This window comes from Dermacentor andersoni, chromosome 1 (genome assembly GCF_023375885.2).
Source record: "Dermacentor andersoni chromosome 1, qqDerAnde1_hic_scaffold, whole genome shotgun sequence".
Lineage (NCBI taxonomy): Eukaryota > Metazoa > Arthropoda > Arachnida > Ixodida > Ixodidae > Dermacentor > Dermacentor andersoni.
Genome location: NC_092814.1, coordinates 405,698,464 through 405,722,673, shown reverse-complemented (window position 1 = coordinate 405,722,673; position 24,210 = coordinate 405,698,464). Strand labels below are relative to the sequence as shown.

General features: G+C 52.5%; 1 pseudogene; it reads left to right on the top strand.

Moving 5' to 3' along the window:
• Positions 1-200: 200 nt before the first annotated feature.
• Positions 201-22,848, top strand: LOC126518671 (uncharacterized; annotated as a pseudogene).
• The last annotated feature ends 1,362 nt before the right edge of the window (positions 22,849-24,210 follow it).

Sequence of the window (24,210 nt, the reverse complement as noted above, 5' to 3'; positions counted from 1 at the left end):
TTCCAAAGGGGTACCGCTGACTACCAAGGAGTACTCGCATGGACCACTGAGGTAGTCACATCAACTCCTGCTTTGGGAGTAATACCTACACCTCAGTAGGTCTTGCGGGAGAGAGTCACCGGTGCTGAGGGAGTCGCCCACACTGTATTTCCAAGAGAGTACGTGTTACCACCCAAAAGGTAGTTTCACCAACTCTTGCCATGGTAGTCATGTACACCACCATTGTGAGCCTTCAGATGACTACCCTAGGAAGGGTCATTGTTGCCATTCCAAAGGGGTACCGCTGACTACCAAGGGGTACTTGCATGGACCACTGAGGTACTCGCATCAACTCCTGCTTTGGGAGTAATACATACACCTCAGTAGGTCTTGCGGGAGAGAGTCACCGGTACTGTGAGGGAGTCGCCCGCACTGTGTTTCCAAGAAAGTACGTGTTACCACCCAAAAGGTCATCATATGTGCGACGAGAAGATACACCCCGAAAAGAGTCGCTTGCGACTACCTTTTTTTTAAGAGTGCACCGCAAGAAGCCGAAGGCTGGTCGGCCTCCGGCAAGCGTATCAACCAGATCATGGTTGGCAAGGAAAACGGCGAGTCCGCCGCCATTACTCGCCAGTCTAGACCCAAGACTAGCGCCAGCTTTGCTGAGAGAGTTGCAGCCTCGGTAACGAAAGCGGCGAGGATGCCGATAGACATGCCGAAAGAAGACATCAAGATAGTCATGAGACCACGTGGAGGTCTCAACGTAGTGAGAACTGACGGTTCAATAATTATGTCGGCCGTCATGACGGTGGCTCGAGTAACGAACGAAGAAGCCAAAGCAGACACCATCTGCACGAACGCACAGCAAAACATCATCGTGGTCAGCACCCCGGATGAGAGGCGTGTCACGCTATACTCTAAGTTCAAAGCCCTTAACATAGGAGGCAGGACATACAAAGTCAGCGCCTACCGAAGGGCGCCAGACGGTACGGTCAAGGGAGTCATCCGAGGCATAGCCGTAGAGGACACCCCGGAGGAGGTAGCCGAAAACATCGTGAACCCATGCAACCCCCTAGCGGTGGAGGCGCACAGAATCGGTAATACAACCACGGTGATAACACTCTTCGCAGGACAGAAAGTACCGAACTACGTCAAGTATAGCTCGATATTAGTCAGGTGCGGGGGTTACCGCAAGCACATTGTCGTGTAGAGGCAAAAAATTAAATTATGGGGTTTTTCGTGCCAAAGCCACTTTCTGATTATGAGGCACGCCGTAGTGGGGTGGTGTTCTTTAACGTGCACCTAAATATAAGTACACGGGTGTTTTCGCATTTCACCCCCATCGAAATGCGGCCGCCGCGGCCGGGATTCGATCCCGCGACCTCGTGCTTAGCAGCCCAACACCATAGCCACTAAGCAACCACGGCGGGTGACGTGTGCAGGCAATGCGGCAAGGTCGGCCATAGAAGAGACGTATGCCCGAATCCCAACACCAGAGTGTGCTTCGGCTGCAGAATCGTGAACCCCAGCGAGGATCACAAACGCGAATGCAAGCCCAAGTGCAAGCTCTGCGGGGGACAGCATCAAATGGGCGAGAGGGAATGAAAAAACAAGTACAAGATGCCGTACGTGGTCAAAAAACGGCAATGGGAACGCAAGATGGAAGCCATGCAGCAACAACCGGATCCGGAAATGTTTCCGTCTGCCAAGAGACCCCGCGGGGAATCGAGGCAGCGCGACAGCAGCTGCAAGAGGGACAACAGAAAGGAAGGCAGGAGCGCCAGCCGCCACAGACCGTCGCAGTCGAGGGAGAGAGTCGCCTGGGCCGACGCAGTCAAGGCAAACATGGCAGAGAAGAGGCAACCACCAGCGCAAAACGCCGCGAAGAAGATCCAAGAGGAGAACGGGGTGGTAAAAGCCCTGAGAGATGAGAACGAGATGCTAAAGCGGAGAATCGCCGAACAGGACGCAAACATCAAGGAAATCAACGAGAAGCTAACGACATTAATTGCGTTGCAGCAACAGCAGCAGCTGCTACCGAAGCCCGCACAACAGAGGAAACAAGAAGAGATAACCGAGGACGAACCAGAGGCCGAAGTGCACCCGAGCGCCACGAAATAGGCGGGACCGGCTCCAAAGAGGAGAGCCATAGAGGGCGCCAAGGAACGAAACATAATGGAGAGAATCGAAAAACAGGACGACAGACTCGACCGTCTTGAGGCGACCAGCAAGGTAACCAACGAACGCCTCACTGCGCTCACGCAAACAGTTCAGCAGATGACAACGAACATACAACGAACATACAATGAACTACGTACGGGGCAGAAATCTGGATGCTTACGAAAAGGGTTCTACTTAAATTGAGCACGACGCAACGAGCTATGGAAAGAAGAATGATAGGCGTAACGTTAAGGGATAAGAAAAGAGCAGATTGGGTGAGGGAACAAACGCGAGTTAGTGATATCTTAGTGGAAATCAAGAAAAAGAAATGGGCATGGGAAGGACCAGTAATGAGGAGGGAAGATAACCGATGGTCATTAAGAGTTACGGAATGGATTCCAAGGGAAGGAAAGCGTAGAAGAGGGCGGCAGAAAGTTAGGTGGGCGGATGAGACTAAGAAGTTTGCAGGGACAACATGGCCACAATTAGTACATGACCGGGGTAGTTGGAGAAGTATGGGAGAGGCCTTGGCGCTACAGTGGGCATAACCAGGCTGCTGCTGCTGATGATGATACGCAAGGCGTATAAGGCGGCACTTGGTCTCCTCGGGAGCACGAACACCGAAAAATTCATGGCGCTGGGAGTCCACAACAGGCTAGACGAAAAAGCCGAAGCACAGAGAACGGCGCAACTCGAGCGTCTCTCTGAAACGAGAACGGGAAGACAGATACTGCGGGACCTTGGCCGCGAGCCGAGGGAAGGCAAGCAGCAGGAAGATGTACCTATACCAGATAGCATCAACAGAAAGCTCAGGGTCTGCCCGATCCCAAGGAACGTGAACCCCGAGCCCAACAAGGAGCGGAGGTTGGCGAGGGCCAGGGCTCTCGTGTACCTCCCCGCCAGAGAAGAAGCCGCCCTCTACGTGGACGTGGCGGAGTATCGAGGGAGCAGCGACGCATACGCGGTGGTGGCAGTCGAGGCATCAACGGGTGCAACGAAGACCGCGGCGAGCGTCCGGACTCGAGAGGCGCACCAGGCGGAGGAGGTGGCCATCGCCTTGGCCATCTCCGACCCCGGATGCACTACAGTGGTGTGTGACTCTAGAACGGCAGTGAAGAACTACGCCAAGGGTAGGGTATGTAGTGAGGCCGCGCGCATACTACGCAAGGCCGAAGACATCGGACCAAAAGTGATGTGATGATCAAGTGGTTTCCGGCCCACATGGGCAGTGACGTGTCGGAACGCGGGAACGTGAACCACAATGAGACGACCAACTCGGCCGCGCGAGGACTAACAACCGCGCAGCTGGAAGCACGGCCGACTCGGAGTGTTGGTCGCGGTGCAGTGCCAAGGACAAGATGACCACCTCCAACGAAATAGCGAAGTGGTACAGACTGAACAGACAAACTATGCCGCCACCTCACCCGGGGCTTACCTGGAAGGAGGCAGGGTTATACAGACAGTTACAGACGGGGTCCCTGCTCACCCTGGTGCTAGCTAAGCACGTGTGCCCGAGCGTGTACGCGAGTGACGTGTGTAGACTGTGCGCGAAGGAGAGAGCCACCGCGGCTCACATCCTTGGGGACTGTAGCATAAATCCGCGAGAAGCTAGCGAGAAGACGACAATCCCGCCGCAGCTCGAGGCTGCAACGAGGAGCTATGACCAAGAGACACACCTCAAGGCCGTACAGCAGGTCTCGGCAGCTCTAGAGAGGCAGCGACCGCGCAAAACCGAGGGGAAGGGGGGCAGCACCCCCAGGAAGGGGGCGGCGGCCCTCTCGGACTCGCGGATGTAGCGAGGAACCAAGACCTCGAGGAGCACAACGCACGAGACTGGCGTAGTGGCCGCGTCACGGTAAAAGCTTGTCCTCCCTGCGTGGAGGGAGCCAAACCGACTCTGCAGGCATTTTCACTAAAGTGTCTCTGTGTGTCCCATGTGTTGCAATATATGTACATTCAGGAGTGCCTGCATGCTCTTCTCCCCTGTTCCAGTGACGAAAAGGAGAGCCTTCCATTAGATTAAGCGCCAAAAATGACGGCACACAAGAAGAAATACAGACAGGACAAGGCGCTACTTGCAACTGTTTATTGAAATGACAGGTGGCTGAATATATAGCCATGACGAGAGGGGAACGGAAAAGGAGGGACACTAAATATGTGAATGCGCACGCGCGAGAACACTGAAGATAAAGGGAGTCACGCTTAATCTAAATCTAAAGCTTATCTAAAAACACACTTTCATTCGAGTATATATTCAAAGACGGGGTACTGATACAGTTGTCCCCTCTTTTCTTAATCTCGTTGGCCTCCAACAATTCCCGCGCAACAGAATCTTTACTTTTATACATGATTGTCGTATCATGAAGCCTCGCTTCACATACCCGTTCATCCTCATTTCCGCAGGCCTTGCAATGAAGCGGCAAGTTTGAACCATATCCATTTTTCAATGATAGCTTATGCTCCCGCAGGCGTTCATTAATACATCGCCCAGTTTGGCCGATATACTCTTTTCCACACTTCAGTGGTATGTGGTATACTACCCCTTCTTCACACTTAACAAAGTGTGTTAAGTGTGTGTTTATGTGTGTTTATGTGTGTTTATGTGTGTGTTTATGTGTGTTTATGTGAAGACCTTGGACTACAGAAGCTGGCTAGCAGCATCCACAAATGTAGGAAAAGCTGTTTAAATGTATTCTTTACTGCAAAAACGCACAAAGCTGATATACCGTTCAGATGTAATGTAAGTGAAAGAGCTTCCTGGCAAAACAACGTTAGCCGCTACCTTCTAAAGCAGCTTAACACGTTGGTTATAGATGACCCATTCATGGTAAGGAATAGTTTTGACGTCATAGCCTTTTTACGTGAGTCCCAGTCGATAGGATGCTTGTTCTAAATAGATGTTGTTGACCTTTTTTATTCTATTCCGCAAAAAGAATTGTTAGCTGCCGTCCTGAGCTGCATTGAGATGAACGGGCAGGTATCCTTTCAGAATACAGCACGAATTTCCGTGGAAAACTTCATGGCACTCTTGGAGTTTTATTTGTGCTCAACAGCTGTGTGTTTTCAAGGCCACTTTTATGTGCAAAGGAAAGGAATTTGTATTGGCTCGGGCGTGGCTCCCGTACTTTGCAACATTTTCCTTGCGGGTATCGACAGAGCGCTATCGAAGGTGTTTGAAGGAGGCAATGTGCTCAAGGTATTTAGGTATGTTGACGATTTTTTAATTTTACTGACGGAACGATCTCCCTTGACTTACTCGCATACTGTGCAGGGCATTTCACTGATTTTAAACACCAAGGAAAAGGCTTAGATTTTACTTTCGAACTAGCCAAGGATAACAGCTTGCAGTTTTTAGATCTTGCATAACCCTTACTGACGAAGGCTCCTGCTGGATGTACCGACGCCGTGCCCGCAAAGAGGTGTTGCCGTATGAGTCTACACACTCCAAGACTGTTAAACGAGCAATTGCCACTATGTGCCTAGAATCCGCACTGAAAAAATTATGCTGTCATAAGGCACAAGCAAGCTTTGACGACGAGATCTTGAAGTTGAGGAAGGCTGGCTTTCCTTGCTTGGCTTTAGGCGCAGTTTCAGAGGCGTTATTGAAAAAACTCAAAAAAGAAAGAAAAAGAAGTGAAGAAGGTCAAACAGTCGAAAAGAAAGGTAAAGCGGTGGTGACACCATATTCTCATAAAGTGGCGCATAATCTGAAACACGTCGCCGTGAAATACAAAATTCCTGTGGTTTTTTCCGCGCCGCGAAAACTTGCTACTTTGTGCCGCCTGATTGGTCCGGATGACTCTAAAAAAGTAGGGTGTTCTATTAAACATACGAACCCCTTTGTTAAGTGTGAAGAAGGGGTAGTATACCACATACCACTGAAGTGTGGAAAAGAGTATATCGGCCAAACTGGGCGATGTATTAATGAACGCCTGCGGGAGCATAAGCTATCATTGAAAAATGGATATGGTTCAAACTTGCCGCTTCATTGCAAGGCCTGCGGAAATGAGGATGAACGGGTATGTGAAGCGAGGCTTCATGATACGGCAATCATGTATAAAAGTAAAGATTCTGTTGCGCGGGAATTGTTGGAGGCCAACGAGATTAAGAAAAGAGGGGACAACTGTATCAGTACCCCGTCTTTGAATATATACTAGAATGAAAGTGTGTTTTTAGATAAGTTTTAGATTTAGATTAAGCGTGATTCCCTTTATCTTGAGTGTTCTCGCACGTGCGCATTCACATATTTAGTGTCCCTCCTTTTCCGTTCCCCTCTCCTCATGGCTATATAATCAGCCACCTGTCATTTCAATAAACAGTTGCAAGTAGCGCCTTGTCCTGTCTGTATTTCTTCTTGTGTGCCGTCATTTTTGGCGCTTAATCTATTGAAAGCTATGCACCAACTAGCCCCACAACGTGTTTTACTGCCGGAGAGCCTTTCATGTACCATAGTAAAACATTGAAAGGTTTTAGCTGTACCGACTACATCGCTTATCATGTGGATCTGTCACAATACAGAGTAGCAGTGGTCCATAATACTAGCCCATCCTAACTTAATTGTAAATTAGCCCATACCGACATGCTGTGAAACAGCTGTTGCAACGCCGCTGGTGCTGGCAACTTCCGCAGCACTGCAGTGGTACAGCTGAATGCCACCTGCATAGTGATAAATGCATATGCAGGTTAGCAACTCAGCAGTTGCTGACGCTTTCATATGCTGTACACTGCAGAAAAAAGAAATCTAGACAAGTTTGTTGGAACAAATGCACATACTAAGGACGCCATTTAAACACTAACATGAATTATTTCCTCCAATCTCTCTCACTAAGGGATGATACTACTGAAACATCAGTGGAGAGCTCAGAATAACACAGCCTATAAAGGACAAGCTTTCTTTGAGGAAAACAGCTATAACAGCGGTTAGATTTCTTGATAATATTATGTGCTAGCTTTGCTTGAGATGCCATGCAGTACTATAAAAGATGAAGTGCAGCATTCCCAGCAGCAGAAGTCGTCGTCAGCCACATGGTACAACTGATTTTTGCACTGTTTGTGTCAGTGAACCAACACATACAAAGAAAACCAAATTCACACATGCATATACTGTGTCAAGTACACTTCTCCTTCTGAAAACACAGTCAATAGTTCGAATGCTGCTGAACCGAAAGGTTATATAGAGTGCGGCACTGCAGGAAAGTACCACTTTTGACTGTATATGTACGATCTGCTGATTGGAGAGGTGCCGCATGCAATTTCTAGTCTCTTTTTGAAGCATGACTAAAGGATGAATTAAAATTCATTCATATGTTACGAATGTCACACATCCACAGTTTGGTTATATAAATTGTGAGAAAAACACAAGTTTACCTGGAATAGCAACCTTTTTCCTGCTGTAAAACCTTCGTTCGAATTAATGAAATAACTACAGCGTCATAATATATTGACAGGTGTACCTATATGTATTGGGCGACCAGGTTTCGCCGCCTAACAAATCTTATCGCACAGCGCGGCACGCGCCTGCCTGTATCCGAAGTTTCTGGAATGTTATCGATGCTTCTATCCGCTGTCTGTTGTTGCCGAACCTTGTGTTATCTCATTTCATCGCGTGACGCGAATGGTGTAGAACTTTGTAGAAGGCACGTGGGTCCCAACGAGTAGTCTGGAACATTCGATGACTACTGTATAAAAGCCGACGCGCTGCACCGGCTGATCACATTTTCGACGATCGCCGACCATGTTCGCCGCTATCGTTGTGCGATAAGTGTAGCCTGTTTTTGTGGACACAGGTTTGCCCAATAAAAGTTAGTTTTGTCCTTCACAGTATTGAAACTCTGTTCTTCAACGTCCCCACCACGTGACATCTGGTGGAGGCGCTTTTTTTCATGTATCAGACGCCCCCGACAAGCCGTGATCCAAGCAAGGACCGCAAAGAGAACACCAACGTAGTCCCGGACCATCGAGCAAGCCGCCGTCTTCAACAGCTGCCCCCGGAGCACGGACTTCTACCGGAGAAGACCAAGAAGATTGTCACCAAGGCAAACCCAATGGCAGCCTCAGCGTCCCCCATCGTGCTTCAGCAGCCCAGGGAACCACCGACGTTCCGCAGTTCCACATTTGAGGACCCGGAAAGCTGGCTGGAAACGTATGAGAGGGTCGCTACGTTTAACATCTGGCAAAGCGGCGACAAGCTATGACATGTCTATTTCGCATTGCAGGATGCCGCCAGGACGTGGTTCGAGAATTGAGAAGCCACCTTGACGACGTGGGACCTCTTCCGAAGCGGCTTCCAGCAAACATTTACAAGCGTCGTGCGAAAAGAGCGAGTCCAAGCTCTACTGGAGACCAGAGCGCAGCTCCCGAATGAGACGATCGGAATCTTCACTGAGGAAATGAAGCGTCTGTTCCGCCACGCCGACCCAGAAATGTCCGAGGACAGGAAAGTCCGCCTACTGATGCGTGGTGTAAAGGAGGAACTTTTCGCCGGAATGGTAAGAAGCCCACCGAAGACCGTCGACGAGTTTCTTCGGGAGGCGACGAGCATCGAGAAGACACTGGGATTGCGGACCCGGCAATTCGACCGACGCACTAAGCCAACAAGCTACGCCGGAATTCAATCACTGGCCACGGACGATCTGTGCGAGACCATCAGCGCCACTGTGCGCGAAGAACTGCGCAAGGTTTTGCCATCGTCGCAGCCTCAAGTGGCCTCGATCGCCGACATCGTGAAAGAAGAGGTGCACCGATCGCTTGGAGTTCGCGAGGTGCAACCACAATTACCGCAGCACCAGCCATAAGCGATGACTTACGCCGTCGTCGCATGCCGTCAAGGTCACCCTCCGAGACCGCGCCAGGGCCCTGTAACGCCGCAATTCCGTCGTCCGCCGCCGCCAGCATGACCACCTGTCGCCCAGCGCACCTACGCGAGCAAGACAGACATTTGGCGCGCCCCCGACCACCGCCCGCTCTGCTACCACTGCGGCGAAGCCGGCCATGTGTACCGCCAATGCCCATACCGCGGCCTGGGTTGCGAGGCTTCGCCGTCAACGCACAGAGCCCGAGGGAAGGTGAACGCCCTCGTGACATCGCCGACTACCTCGCCGCTACTCAGTGGAGCCCTCGGCGACCGCCGTCACCAGGCCGCTACCTGTCGCCGCAGCGCCGACCATACACTGGCCCAGCCCGGGGCCGGTCCGTCAGCAGATACCCGGAAAACTAAAAGCAGCAACCGATGGAGGTGCGGTTGCTGTTCGTCGAACTGACGAACATCCTCCACCACCGACGAAGACGCCGAAAAGGCTATCTCGACGACGTAACAACGACGACACACCGCCGTCCCGACGAAGTCTGGCAGGAAAGAACACGCTGACGAAAGACATCCTGGTGACGCCACGTACGCGACGCAGCCGTGATCCGACGCCAAAGCCTAACTGTAACGCAAGACAAAGAACAACCGACCTCGACATGCTTCTCGACGACCGCGCAGTCACCGCCTTAGTAGACACCGGAGCCGATTACTCCGTCATGAGTGGACCCATTGCAGCCCAATTAAAGAAAGTTAAGACGGCATGGGAAGGCCCGTTGATTCGGACCGCTGGAGGACACCTCATCACGTCGAGGGGAATCTGCACGGCAAGAATTAACATTCATGACCGGACTTACCCTGCCACTTTCGTTATCCTGCAACAGTGTTCACGAGGCGTCATTCTCGGCATGGACTTCCTGAACCAACACGGCGCAATCATCGACCTGAAGTCGAAGTCAATAACGCTGTCGGGAGATGAAGCGATACCACCGGAGAGCCCTCGTAGTCACCACGCCTTGAGTTTGCTCGAAGATCAAGTGAGCATCCCACCTCGCTCCAGCATTGTTATTTCGGTCGGCACCGAAACACCCGCTGACGTAGAAGGCGTCATCGAAGGCGACCAACGTCTACTGCTCGACCGCGAAATTTGCGTCGCAAGAGGGATCGCTAGACTGCACGGAGGAAACACGAAAGTGTTGCTGACAAACTTCAGCCAGGAGTTCAAGCACATCAACAAGGGCACGACGATCGCATACATCGAGGAAATTCAGGAAACTAGCGATGCATTTGTCCTCTCTGATTCTGCGCATCTACCCCGACGACCGTAGTTCCCCAGCCAGACTTCGACATAAATCGAAGTCTCCCCGTGATTAAGCAGCAACAGCTCAGAAGTCTACTTCGACGATACAAAGGCTGCTTTTCGACGTCATCGAGGATTCGACAAACACCAGTCACAAAGCATGGCATAATAACCGAAGAGCGCGCTCGACCACTCCGCCAGAGCCCTTACCGAGTTTCCACGTGAGAACGCGAACGCGAATGCTGCGCGACGACATCATCCAGCCGTCGAAAAGCCCGTGGGCGTCTCCAGTTATTTTATTGAAGAAAAAGGACGGAACCCTACGTTTCTGCGTCGATTATCGTCGACTGAAAAAAATCACCGAAGAAAGACGTATACCCCCTCCCACAGATAGACGACGCATTGGATCGGCTCTGCAATGCTGAATACTTCTCATCGATGGACCTCAAGTCTGGCTACTGGCAAATAGAAGTCGACGAAAGGGATCGCGAAAAGACCGCCTTGATCACGCCAGAGGGCCTCTATGAGTTCAAGGTTATGTCATTTGAACTGTTCTCGGCGCCTGCAACGTTCCAGCGCGTGATGGACATGGTTTTAGCAGGACTGAAGCGGCAGACCTGTCTTGTTTACTTGGATGACGTCGTCGTCTTCGCCGGAAATTTCGACGATCTGTGACAGGGATGACACGTTCCTTCAGGCAGTGTCATTCAAGAGCGATTACTACACACTGTCGAGAACAACTTTTAGACGGTTACGTCGCTTTAGTGCTGCACCTGCCAAGTGAAGTACCGCTGATCGGCAGTCCAGTATTTAAGCAGTAAGTAGTCCCAGGTGGATGTCGCTGTGCGGCTGCGTATCACTCCGGGGTCATGGCAGATATGCGCATCTCAGATGGCAGCCGGCATTTGGTAAACTGTGTTAGGGACGACACGTTCCTCCCGAAAGTGTAATCCAAGAGCGATTCCTGCACACCGTCGAGAACAACTTTTGAACGTAACCGTTCAAAAGTTCTCTTGACGGTGTGCAGGAAGCCACTGATCGGTCGCATTGCTGCTGCCACTGCCAAGTGAAGTGCCGCTGATCGGGAGTCCAGTAATTCATCAATAGTCCCTGGTGGAAGTCGCTGCGTGGCTGCGCATCACTCAGGGGAGCGGGGGAGGCCGATTTGCTGATCGCAGCTGGCAACCGGTCTTTGGGAATCTGTGATAGGGACCACACGTTCCTTCCGCCAGTGTAGTCCGAGAGCGACTGCTGCACACCGCCGAGACCAACTTTTTGACGGTTACGTCGCTCTACTGCTGCCACTGCGAATTGAAATAACGCTGATCGGCATCCAGTATTTAAGCAGCAGTCCCTGGGGGATTTCGCTGCGCGGCTGCGTATCGCTCCGGGGAGCGTGGACGATATGGTGATCTCAGATGGCAGCCGATATTTCGGAATCTATGATATGGACGACACGTTCCTTCCGGCAGTGTAATCCAAGGGAGATTCCTGCACACCGTCCAGAACAACTTTTAAACTTTTACGTCGCTTTGCTGCTGCCCCTGCCAAGTAAAGTCCCGCTGATCGGCAGTCCAGTACTTAAGCAGCAGTCCCTGGTGGAAGTCGCTGCGTGGCTGCGTATCCCTCCGGGGGGCGTGACCGAAATGCTAATGTCAGCTGGCAGCCGCTCTTTGGGAATCAGTGATAGGGACGACACGTTCTTTCCGGCCGAGTAATCCAAGAGCGTTTCCTGTTCACCGTCGAGAAGAACTTGTAGACGGTTACGTCGCTTTGCTGCTGTCGCTGCTTAGTGAAGTGCCACTGATCGGCAGTCCAGTATTTAAGCAGTATTCCCTGGTGGAAATCGCTGCGCGGAGGCGTATCACAAGGGGGGGGGGAGGGGGGCGTGGCCAATATGCTGATTGCCAGCGGCAACTGGACTTTGGAAATCAATGATAGGGACGACACGTTCCTTCCGGCAGCGTAATCCAAGAGCGATTGCTCCACCCCATCGAGACCAACTTTCTTACGGTTACGTCGCTTTACTGCTGCCACTGCAAAGTGAAGTACCTCTTATCGGCACCCAGTATTTAAGCAGTATTCCCTGGTGGAAATCGCTGCGCCGATGCGTATCGCTCCGGGGAGCGTGGACGATATGGTGATCTCAGCTGGCAGCCGCTATTTCGGAATCTGTGATAGGGACGACATGTTCTTTCCGGCAGTGTAACCAAGCGAGATTCCTGCTCTCCGTCCAGAACAACTTTTAAACGGTTACGTCGCGAATGCTGCTGCCCCTGCCAAGTGAAGTACCACTGATCGGCAGTCCAGTAATTAGGCAATAGTCCCTGGTGGAAGTAACTGCGTGGCTGCGTATCACTCGGGGGGGGGGGGGGGGGCGTGGCCGATATGCTGATCTCAGCAGCAACCGGTCTTTCGGAATCTGTAATAGGGACGACACGTTCACTCCGGCAGTGTAATCCAAGAGCGTTTCCTGCACACTGTCGAGAACAACTTGTAGATGGTTACGTCGCTTTGCTCCTGCCGCTGATTAGCGAAGTCCCGCTGATCAGCAGTCCAGTATTTAAGCAGTAGTCCCTGGTGGAAGCCGCTGCGTGGCTGGGTATGACTCCGGGGGGCGTTGACGATATGCTGATCTCTGCTGGCAACCGGTCTTTGGGAATCTGTCATAGGGACGAAACATTCCTTCCGGCAGTGTAATCCAAGAGCGTTTCCTGCACACTGTCGAGAACAACTTGTAGACGGCTACGTCGGTTTGCTCCTGCCACTGCTTAGTGAAGTCCCACTGATCGGCAGTCCAGTATTTAAGCACTATTACCTGGTGGAAATCGCTCCGCGGATGCGCTTAACTCCGGACGGCGTAGCCGTTAGGCTGATCTCTGCTGGCAGCCGGTATTTCTGAATCTGTGATAGGGACGATACCTTCCTTGCTTCATTGCTGCACACCGTCGAAACCAACTTTTTGAGGGTAACGTCGCTTTACGGCTCCCACTGCAAAGTGAAGTAACGCTGATCGGCATCCAGTATTTAAGCAGCAGTCCCTGGGGGATTTCGCTACGCGTCTGCGTATTTCGGAATCTGTGAAAGGGACGACACGTTCCTTCCGGCAGTATAAACAAAGAGAGATTCCTGCGCACCATCCAGAACAACTTTTAAACGGTTACATCGCTTTGCTGCTGCCCCTGCCAAGTAAAGTACCGCTGATCGGCAGCCCATTAATATAGGAATAGGCCCTGTTCGAAGTCGCCGCGTGGCTGCGAATCGCTCGGGGTGGGGGGCGGGGGGGGGGCGTTGCCGATATGATGATCTTAGCTGGCGACCAGTCTTTGAGAACCTGTTGTAGGGACGACACGTTCCTTCCGGCAGTGTAATACAAGAGCGATTGCTGCACACCGATTGCTGCACCTATCACGCCGGCGGCGTGGCCAATATGCTGATCTCAGCTGGCATCCGGTCTTACGTTCCATACGGCAATGAAATCCCAGAGCGATTCCTGCACACAATTGCGAATAACTTTTAGACGGTTACGTCGCTTTGCTGCTGCCGCTGCCAACTGAAATCCCGCTTATCGGCACTCCAGTATGCAGTAGTCCCTGGTGGAAATCGCTGCGTGGCTGCGTATCACTGGGGGGGGGGGGGGGGGGAGGGGAAGTGGCCGATATGCTGATCTCAGCTGGCAGCCGGTTTTTGGGAATCAGTGATGGCGACGACACCTTCCTTCCAGCAGTACAATCCCAGAGCGTTTCCTGTACACCTCCGAGAACAACTTTTTGAAGGTTATGTCGCTTTACCGCTACCGCTGCCGATCGGCTGGCCAGTATTTAAACAATAGTCCCTCGTGGAAGTCGCGGCGTGGCTGCGTATCACTCCAGGGAGGGGGAGGGAAGCCGATTTGCTGAACTTTGCTAGCAGCCGGTCTTTTAGAATCTGTGATAGGGACGACACGTTCCTTCCTGCAGAGTATTTCAACAGCGATTCCTGCACACCGTCGAGAACAACTTTTAGACGGTTACATCGTTTTGCTGCTGTCGCTGCTTAGTGATGTCCCGCTGATCGGCAGTCCAGTATTTAAGCAGTAGTCCCTGGTGGAAGTCGATGCTCGGCGGCGTATCACTCCGGGGGGCGTAGTCGATATAGTTATCTCTGTTGCCAGCCGGTCATTGGGAATCTATGATAATGACACGTTCCTTCCGGTTGTGTAATCCAAGAGCGTTTCCTGCACACCGTCGAGAACAACTTGTAGACGGTTACTTCGCTTTGCAGCGGCAGCTGCTTAGCGAAATCCCGCTGATCGGCAGTCCAGTATTCAAGCAGTAGGCCCTGGTGGAAGCCGCTGCGTGGCTGGGTATGACTCCGGTGGGCGTTGACGATATGCTGATCTCTGCTGCCATCCGGTCTTTGGGAATCTGTGATAAGGACGACACGTTCCTTCCGGCAGCGTAATCCTAGAGTGATTGCTGCACACCGTCGAGAGCAACTTTTGACAGTTACATCACTTTACTGCTGCCGCTGCCAAGGGAAGTCCCGCTGATCGGCAGTCCAGTATTTAAGCAGTATTCCCTCGTCGAAGTCGCTTCGTCGCTGCGTATCACTCCGGGGATAGGGAGGGCAATTTCCTGATCTCAGCTGGCATCATGTATTTGGGAATCTGTAAAAGGGACGACACGTTCCTTCCGGCAGTATCAGCCAAGAGCGTTTCCGGCACACCGGTGAGAATAACTTTTTGAAGGTTACGTCGCCTTACTGCTGCCGCTGCCATGTTGTGATGTGTGGTGCGCGACATGGTGCGGCGATCGGAACGGTCAGGAGCAGACGACGCTGAGTGCACGCGCGCCGAGCCGGAAGGAGGAAAACGACGACGCCGAAGAGCGCCCGGCACGTGAACGCGCCGCGCATGAAAGACAACTAAAAGAAGAAAAGCCTCGCCAATCAAGAAAGACCACGGAGCGTCGGGCAGCCAATCCGAAAATGCCAGATCGGCCAGACCAAAAGAAAAAGCGTGGTGCGCCGGCAGAACGAGGGGGACACGCAAGAGGACACGCAGGGAGACGCCGGGGAGACGCCAGGAGAGTCCCAGGAAGCGACGGCAGGAGGAGGTCAACCACCGGAGCGGGCGTTGAAGACGGGCCGTCGGGTTCCGGACCCGGCCCACCAGGACTTCACCCGACCTGGGCCTTCTGCCAGCCTGTTCCTGTGCGTCGCCCGTCTACCCGAGTGTGCCGTCAGCTCCTCAAGGCCGGTGAGCTTCTGCGGTCGCACGGTCGGTCAGCTTACACCGCGACCTATTGTGAGACCGACGCCACTCCTTTCGCCAGCTTGTCGCCGCGTCGCCGCGTCGAGACTGTGACGCGTCCCCGCCCTCGTGGCAAGCCCGGACTCGTGCACTCGTTAACCTCATGCAAGCCCTATGTGTGTTCCTTGCCGCAATGTCTTGTTGAGTGTTTATTTTAGGCATGTTTTCTATTTTCTTCTATTTATCTTAAGCCTTTTTTAGTTTGTATAAAAGTCTTTGTGTGTGTGTTCAAACCAACGGCTTTGTCCTCAATTGGGTTCTCGGAGGCTCCGCCTAAGAGAACCAAGCGAACCATTGAGCACACGAAACTTTGCCCCCATAAGGGGGTCATCACACATGTGAAGTCCCGCTGATCGGCTGGCCAGTATTTAAACAGTAGTTCCTGGTGGAAGTCGCAGCGTGGCTGCGTATCACTCCATGGAGGGGGGGAAGCCGATTTGCTGATCTTTGCTGGCAGCCGGTCTTTTAGAATCTGTGATAGGGACGACAAGTTCCTTCCTGCAGTGTGTTTGAACAGCGATTCCTGCACACCGTGGAGAACAACTTTTAGATGGTTACGACAGTTTGCTATCGGCTGCGTATCACTCCGGGGGGGGGGGGCTGCCGATATACTGATCGCAGCTGGCAGCAGGTTTTTGGGAATCTGTGATACAGACGATACATTCCCTCCGGCAGTGTAATCCAGGAGCGATTCCTGCAGACCGTCGAAAACAACTTTTACAGGTTACATCGCTTTGCTGGTGCCCCTGCCAAATGAAGTACCGCTCATCGGCACTACAGTATTTAAGAAGCAGTCTCTGGTGGAAATCGCAGCGTGGTTGCGTACCACTCCGGGGGGCGTATCCAATATACTGATCTCAGCTGGCAGCCGGTTTTTGGGTATCTGTGATAGGGGCGACACATTCCTTCCGTCAGTTTAATCCGAGAGCGTTTCCTGCACACCGTCGAGAACAGCTTGCAGACGGTTACGTCGCATTGCTGCTGCCGCTGCCAAGGGAAGTCCCGCCGATCGGCAGTCCAGTATTTAGGCAATAGGCCCTGGTGGAAGCCGCTGCTTGGCTGAGTATGACTCCGGCGGGCGTTGACGATATGTTGATCTCAGCTGGCATCAAGTCTTTGAGAATCTGTGATAGGGACGACACGTTCCTTCCGGCAGTATGATCCAAGAGCGTTTCGGGCACACACATTTAAACAGTAGTTCCTGGTGGAAGTCGCCGCGTGGCTGCGTATCGCTCCAGGGAGGGAGGGGGGGAAGCCGATTTGCTGATCTTTGCTGGCGTCCGGTCCATTAGAATCTGTGATAGGGACGACACGTTCCTTCCTGCAGTGTATTTCAACAGCGATTCCTGCACGCAGTCGAGAACAACTTTAAGGCGGTAATGTCGCTTTGCTGCTGCCGCTGCCTAGTGAAGTCCCGCTGATCGGTAGTCCAATAATTAAGCCATAGTCCCTGGTGGAAGTCGCCGCGTGGCTGCGTATCGCTCGTGGGACGTGGCCGATATGCTGATCTCAGCGGCATAGGTACTTTGGGAATCAGTGACAGGGACGGCACGTTCCTTCCGGCAGTTTTACGTTTCTTGCGTAAAAGGACGTGAAAGTACATTGCCGACTTTTACCCGCAAGGTACGATTGGACAGATAGCTTTCTATTAGGTTTAGCATATTCCCATGGATGCCCATTTCTGAAAAGTCTCTTAAGATTCCGTAACGCCACGTTGTATCATACGCATTCTCCATATCGAGGAATGTGGATGACAAAAACTGTTTGTGTACAAATTCGTCCCGGATATTGGCTTCTACACGTACAATATGGTCAGTTGTGGAGCGCCCTTCTCGGAAGCCGCACTGATAAGGATCAAGCATTTTGCTCTGTTCAAGGAAATGAATGAGTCGCCGATTTATCATTTTTTCAAATACCTTATAAATGCAACTTGGGAGTGCTATCGGGCGGTAGCTTTCCACTGAGGAAGGGTCTTTGCCTTGTTTCAAAACAGGGACCACAATGGCTTCCTTCCATGCGGTTGGAAGGTACCCTACATCTCAGATGGTGTTGAAAAGTGTGAGTAGTGTAACTTGCGTGCCATTGTGTAAGTTTTTGAGCATTTCATACATAATTCTATCAGATCCCGGTGCAGAGCTCTTGCATGCGCTAAAGGCAGCTCTCAAGTCGGCAACACTAAAAGGACAGTTGTACGGTTCATTCTGTCGACATTTTCTGATGAATGGCTTGCATTCTTCGATTTGTTTATATTTCAGGAAGGATTGCGAATAATGGTTTGAACTTGATACACTCTCAAAGTGCTCCCCAAGTGAGTCTGCCTGATCTTGCAGTGTATCGCCCTGTGTATTTACTAGAGGGAGGGAATATGTTTGCTGCCCTCTAATCCTATTAACCCTGTTCCAGGCTTTGGCCTCATCTCTCAAGGCCTCATCTCTCTTTGGCCTCAAGCGCGTAGCAACCCCCACGCTTTGTTCTGATTCCTACATGCGATTCTGCATTCATCGTTCCACCGCGGGACATGCCGTTTGTATGCCGAGCCACTTACTTCACGTATGCATTTAGATACGGCATCTATTATGACGGCTGTAAAATACTGCACAGCAGCATCAATTTCTAACGAGGACATGTCATCCTATGATATACTTGTTAACTTTCGGAATTTCTCCCAGTCTGCTGTGTCAATCTTCCATCTGTGGTGGTGGATATTCGTTTTATTTAGGTGTTCCTAATAGTATGGGGAAGTGGTAGCTTCCGTAAGGATTGTTCGTAACTTCCCATTCGAGTTCGGGGTGTATGGACGGGGAAACTATGCTCAGATCAATTGAAGAAAAGGTATTGTTTGCAAGACAGTAATATGTGGGTTTCTTCTTATTCAGAAGACACGCAATAGAAGAACAAAGGAGCTGTTCAACAAGACGACCTCGCGCACCTATACGAGAGTCGCCCCAAAGAGAGCTGTGCGCATTGAATTCACCAGGAACAACATAAGGTTCTTGCAATTGGTCTATAAGGGATTGGAATTCATGTTTCGTTAATTTGTAATGGGGTGGGCGGGTATGTAAAGAGAGATAATGGTGATGAGTTTGTTTAGGAGAACAGCTCGAACCGCCACTGCTTCGAGAGGCGTTTGTAGCTGTAAATGTTGACACGCAATGCTCTTATGGATAGCAATGGCGACACCACCCGATGATGCGACAGCATCATCGCGATCTTTGCGAAAAGTTATATACTGTCGGCGAAAGTTTGTGTGTTCGGATTTAAAGTGTGTTTTTTGCAAACACAGCAGTTTTGGATTGTGTTTTTGGATGAGATCCTGCACATCATCAAGCTTTCTAAGAAGACCTCTGACGTTCTATTGAATTATTTGTGTATCCATATTAGAAGTCAATAGGTGCTGTGTGTACAGAAACAGAAGTGTTAATTATAGGTTTCAGAGATTAGATTCCTGAGCTTTTTCGAGGCCCTGTAATGGGGGTTTTGCCCTTTCTGGAGCTTCGAGGGGGCCTCGCCACTCCTTAGGCGCTTGGCGCGCCGTGGGGATACGTGTAGTGTCCATTGCCTCTTGTGAGGCGCCGGACACGCGCTCTTGTGAGCGAGAAGTTGCCAGAGAAGGTCCCGTCTTGGAGGGCAAGACCCCTGCGCCCACCAGCCCGGAGGTCAATGGGGCTCCCTGGGGGATTTGGCTGCACCGGCCGTTGCCAGCACTGGAATGGATCTGGGAGGCAGCCTCGGCTGCGCCCACCTTCGGGGTCGATGGTCCCTTCTCCTCGGTTGACGGAGCAGCGCTAGCTGCAACCGCCGCGGGGACAGATGGCGTAACTGCCGACTTACTGCTTGTGAGTCGGACAGGCGCCGGAGGCCGTTGTGACGCTGCCCCCTGACGCGCCACATCGGCAAAGGTTTTCTTTGGCAGGTAGGATACCCGCCTGCGTGCCTCCTTGAAACTTATGTTTTCCTTTACTTTAACTGTTACGATTTCCTTTTCTCTTTTCCCAGACGGGCACGACCGCGAGTATGCGGCATGCTAGCCATCACAATTAAAACAATGTGGAGTGTTGTGGCACGTTTCAGAGGAATGTTCGTTGTCACTGCACTTGGCACAAGTCAGCCGGCCTCACCAGTTCTGTGAACTGTGGCCGAAATGTTGGCACTTAAAGCATCTGAGAGGATTGGGAACGTATGGCCGAACACGAAGTTTGATATAACCTGCCTCGATGGACTCGGGAAGGCCACTTGAGCCGAAGGTGAGTATCAGGTGTTTCTTCTTGATCTCTTTTCCATCTTGCCTCATCTTAATTCGTTTAACATTGATAACATTCTGGTCACTGAAGCCCTCCAAGAGCTCAGCCTCAGTGAGCTCCATCAAGTCATCGTCAGAGACAACACCACGGGTGGTGTTCATCGTGCGGTGCGGGGTTATAATTATCTGGGTTTCCCCAAACGGCACTAGTTTCGACAATTTTTCATAATGTTTTTGATCGCGGAGCTCCAAGAGGAGATCACCGCTTGCCATCATCGACGCCTTATAACCAAGACCAAAGACTTCAGTCAATGACTTGGAAACAAGGAAGGGTGAGATTGTTCTTATTGGTTTATCTGGTTTTGCAGAATGAATCACATGGAAGCGCGGGAAGGATTCTTTTTGTCGGCCAAAAAACTGGAAAACTTCATCGGTGCGCCCTCTTTTCTGAGGGCGATCAGGCAGTTGAGGGAAGGAGTTATCCATAGAGGAATGTGTAGTTTTCGGAAATAACGCCAGCCACCCACTGTGGAGCCCTACGAGGGGACGCTACAGGAACTGTAAAAACAAGTCCTGCAAACGCCAGCTGTACGTAATTACTATAACCGAATATGAAATAACCTAGGTTGGCTATTCACACAAGGTTAACGCTTGCTGCCTGGAAAAATTGGAAATAAACGGAAGCTAAGAGAGGACAGGAAAGGTGAAAAGTCAAAGAAAGACGAAGGCTGGAGGGAGAGAGAGACAGGAAAAGACAACTACCGATTTCACCCGGGCGGGTCAGTCCGGGGGTGCCGTCTATGTGAAGCAGAGGCCAAAGGGGTGTGTTGCCTCCGCCGGGGGGCCTTAAATCTCCAAACACCCAGCATCAGCTCAACCCCCAGGATCCCCGTTTCCCCAGACACGGCTAAGCCGCGCACGGCTACACGCGGGAGGGACCAAGCCTCGTGTGCTCGGGTACGTGGTGTCGCAACGCACCAAACGCCTGCTTGCGCAGACGCTCCTGCGGGGGTTGACGACGCCCGGTGCTACTACCATCGACGCTTCAGGGAGAGAGCACGGAAATGTCGACCACCCTACACCGCTAGTAATCTGGGAAACGCCAACGGACGCTCGTAGCCACGGCTTCGAGCTGCCAACCTGGAGGCCACCGCATCTTTGTCACCGACCAAATTACAAAGCAGCGGTTCCTTGTCGACAGCGGTTCCGTCATTTGCTGCTACCCACAGCCCACCTTCAAGGTGCCCGTCCTTCTCCGCCTTTCGAGCTCAGCGCGGCAAACCGGTCCACTATCAAAACTTATCGCTCGCTCCGCCTGCACGTCCAGCTTAAAAACCTACGCCGTGAACTTCATTGGAATTTTGTCATCGCCGACGTCACAGAGCCAATCATCGGCTAAGACTTCTTGGCGCACTACAACCTCCTTCCGGACTACTACCACGACCGTCTCATCGACGCGACAACGGGACATTCTGCGCCAGGACAGCGAACATCTACCCACCAGTCAAGCATCAAAGTGCTCAGTGTCGAATATAATTCACCGTACCACGCCATCCTTGCCAAATTTCCCGGTTTGACGCTCCCCAGTGGGTTGCCACGTGACGTGCAGCACACTACCTTGCACAACATTCGGACCGCCCCAGGCCTTCCGCTTTTCTGTAGCGCCCGTTGCCTTGCCCCGGACCGCATGCGCATAGCCAAAGCAGAGTTCTAAGCCATGTTCCGGGAGGGAAACGCCCCCCCCTCCGACGGCCCATGGGCCTCGCCCCTTCACCTCGTCCCTAAAAAGACCGAAGGCTGGTGGCCCTGTGAGGACTACCGTGCCCTCAATGCCCGCACAATTCCGGACAGGTACCCTGTTCACCACTTACCGGACTTCGCGCATTGAATTTTCGGCTGCCACGTTTTTTCCGTACAAGACTTGGTCAATGCCTACATGTAGATACCCGTCAATCCGTACGACGTCCCGAAAGCTGCAATTATTACTCATTTCGGCTTGTTAGAGTTTCCCTTCATGAGCTTTGGCCTGTGGAACGCTGGACAAACATTTTAACGCTCCATCGACGAAGTCATCCGAGGCCTCGACTTCTGCTTCGTCTATCTTGAAGCCACATTGGTCTTTTCCCGCAACACCGACGAACACCACAGGCACCTTCGTCTGCTTTTCCAACGCCTCGATGACCATGGCCAACTCGTCAATGTCCCAAAGAGCATGCTCGGCGCTTCAGTCGTCAAATTCTTCGGCCATGAAGTCTCATCAGAGGGAACTCGACCCTTACCTAAACGCATCTCAGACATGTAAAATTACACTCAACCAACCACCGCTAAAGACCTTCACCGTTTCCTCGGCATGCTGAACTTTTACACGCGTTTCTTGCCATACGCAGCCGACTACCAGCCTCCCCTCCATGATGCCTTGGCTGGTCTACTAAGAAACCAACCCGTCACGGGCACACCGGCTTTAACGGAACTTTTCGAAAAATGCAAAGCTGCTCTCTGCACCGCCACACTTCTCTCCCATCCTGTTGCAGACGCTCCCTTGGGATGCCTCTAGCATCGCCGCAGGCGCCGCCCTTATGCAGCGCGTAGACAACACCTGGCATCCCTTGGCGTTCTTCTCCAAGAAACTCTCAGCTCGCAGAACGAACCCTTCTGCGGCCACTCCCACCGACGAAACCACGGCCTCCGCCCCGTCGAGTTCGCCAGGTTACTATAGAGAACTTCTGGCAATACACGAAGCAGTTCAGTACTTTCGCCACATTCTCGAAGCACAGCACTGCACTATCTACACCGACCATAAACCTCTCACCTACGCCTTCTCTCAACGCAGCGACAAACTCCCGCCGGTCCAGCAGAACCAGCTCTCGTTCATCGCCCAGTTTACCACCGACATCCAACATGTCAGCGGGAAGGACAACGTGGTCGCCGACACGCTTTCACGTGTGGCAGCTATTAGCCCTTTGCAGATAACAGCTGATGCCCTCGCCGAGGCTCAGAGCACAGACGCCGAACTGCAGGAGCTTCTTAAGGGCGGGTCCTCACTACGGCTGCAGCAAGTCTCCATACCTTAATCGACAACGACTATCTACTGCGACATATCGACAGCACGAAGCAGGCCTTAGGTGCCCCTTTCCCATCGCCGTGGCCTCTTCAACCAGCTCACAATCTCAGCCATGCCGGCATACTCGCCTCTACACGCCTCGTGGCCGACCGCTATGTCTGGCCCTGAATGAAGCGGGATTGCCGCACCTGGGCGCGCTCCTGCATTCAATGCCAGCGCGCTAAAGTCACCAGGCATGTCACTTCACCACTCGGCGCATTTCCCCAGACCTCAGGTCGGTTTCCACACGTCCACCTTGATATCATAGGACCCTTGGCTCCACCTGGACGCTATCGCTACTGCCTCACCGCCATCGATCGGTACACTCGATGGCCTGAGGCATGGCCCTTCGAGGGAATCTGCGGAAGACGTCTCCTCGGCCTTCTTTGCAGGCTGGCTTGCCCGCTTCGGGCCCCCTCGCCGCGTCACCACCGACCAAGGACGACAGTTCGAATCGCACCGTTTCCGGCTGCTCGGGCTGACCATCGGGCTCGAATGCTCCCGGACCACCAGCTACCACCCATGCGCCAACGGGATGATCGAGTGTTTCCACCGACAGTTCAAAGCAGCCATCATATGACACCCGGACTCAACATGGCCTGAAGCCGTCCCAGCCGTCACCCTAGGTCTTCGCGCCACCTTCAAGCCCGACATTCAGGCTACACCAGCAGAGCTCGTATATGGGGAACCCCTCCGACTCCTAGGCGAATTTCTTGCTGCACCGCCATCCACCACCGCGACGTCAGATCCCACCGATTTCATAGCCCGGCTCCGATGCACCATCGCTGCCCTCCGCACGTCACCTGCAGCTCACCACTGTAAGACCGCCGCCTTCGTCTTCAAGGATCTGGCAACGTGCTCTCAAACTTTCCTCCGCGACGACACCGTCCGCCGGCCTCTACAGCCACCTTACAGCGGACCCTACCTAGTTCTCCATCGCGACGACAAAACCTTCACCCAGCGCATTAACGGGAACGCCGTTCACGTCTCTATCGACCGACTGAAGCCGGCCTACACCGATTTGGCCGAACCAGGAAATACCAGTGCACCTGCGGACGTCGCCGGCAAGGCAGCCTGCTCCTGCCACTACACGCAGTGGGCGTCGGGTATGCTACCAAGACTTTTACAAGGCCTGACGGCTCTCCACTCCGCAGGGGGGTGATGTGACCACACACGCCGCGCATATTTCTACGCACCCTCCGTCTTCTTAATATCCGGCCCAGCATAACACAGCTGCAAGCCGGAGTGCGTGGCCGATAACGCATAGGGCCACCGCCGCGTAACCCCAGGTATGCGTCACCGAAGGTGGCTATAAAAACTGGCTGCCTGGCTG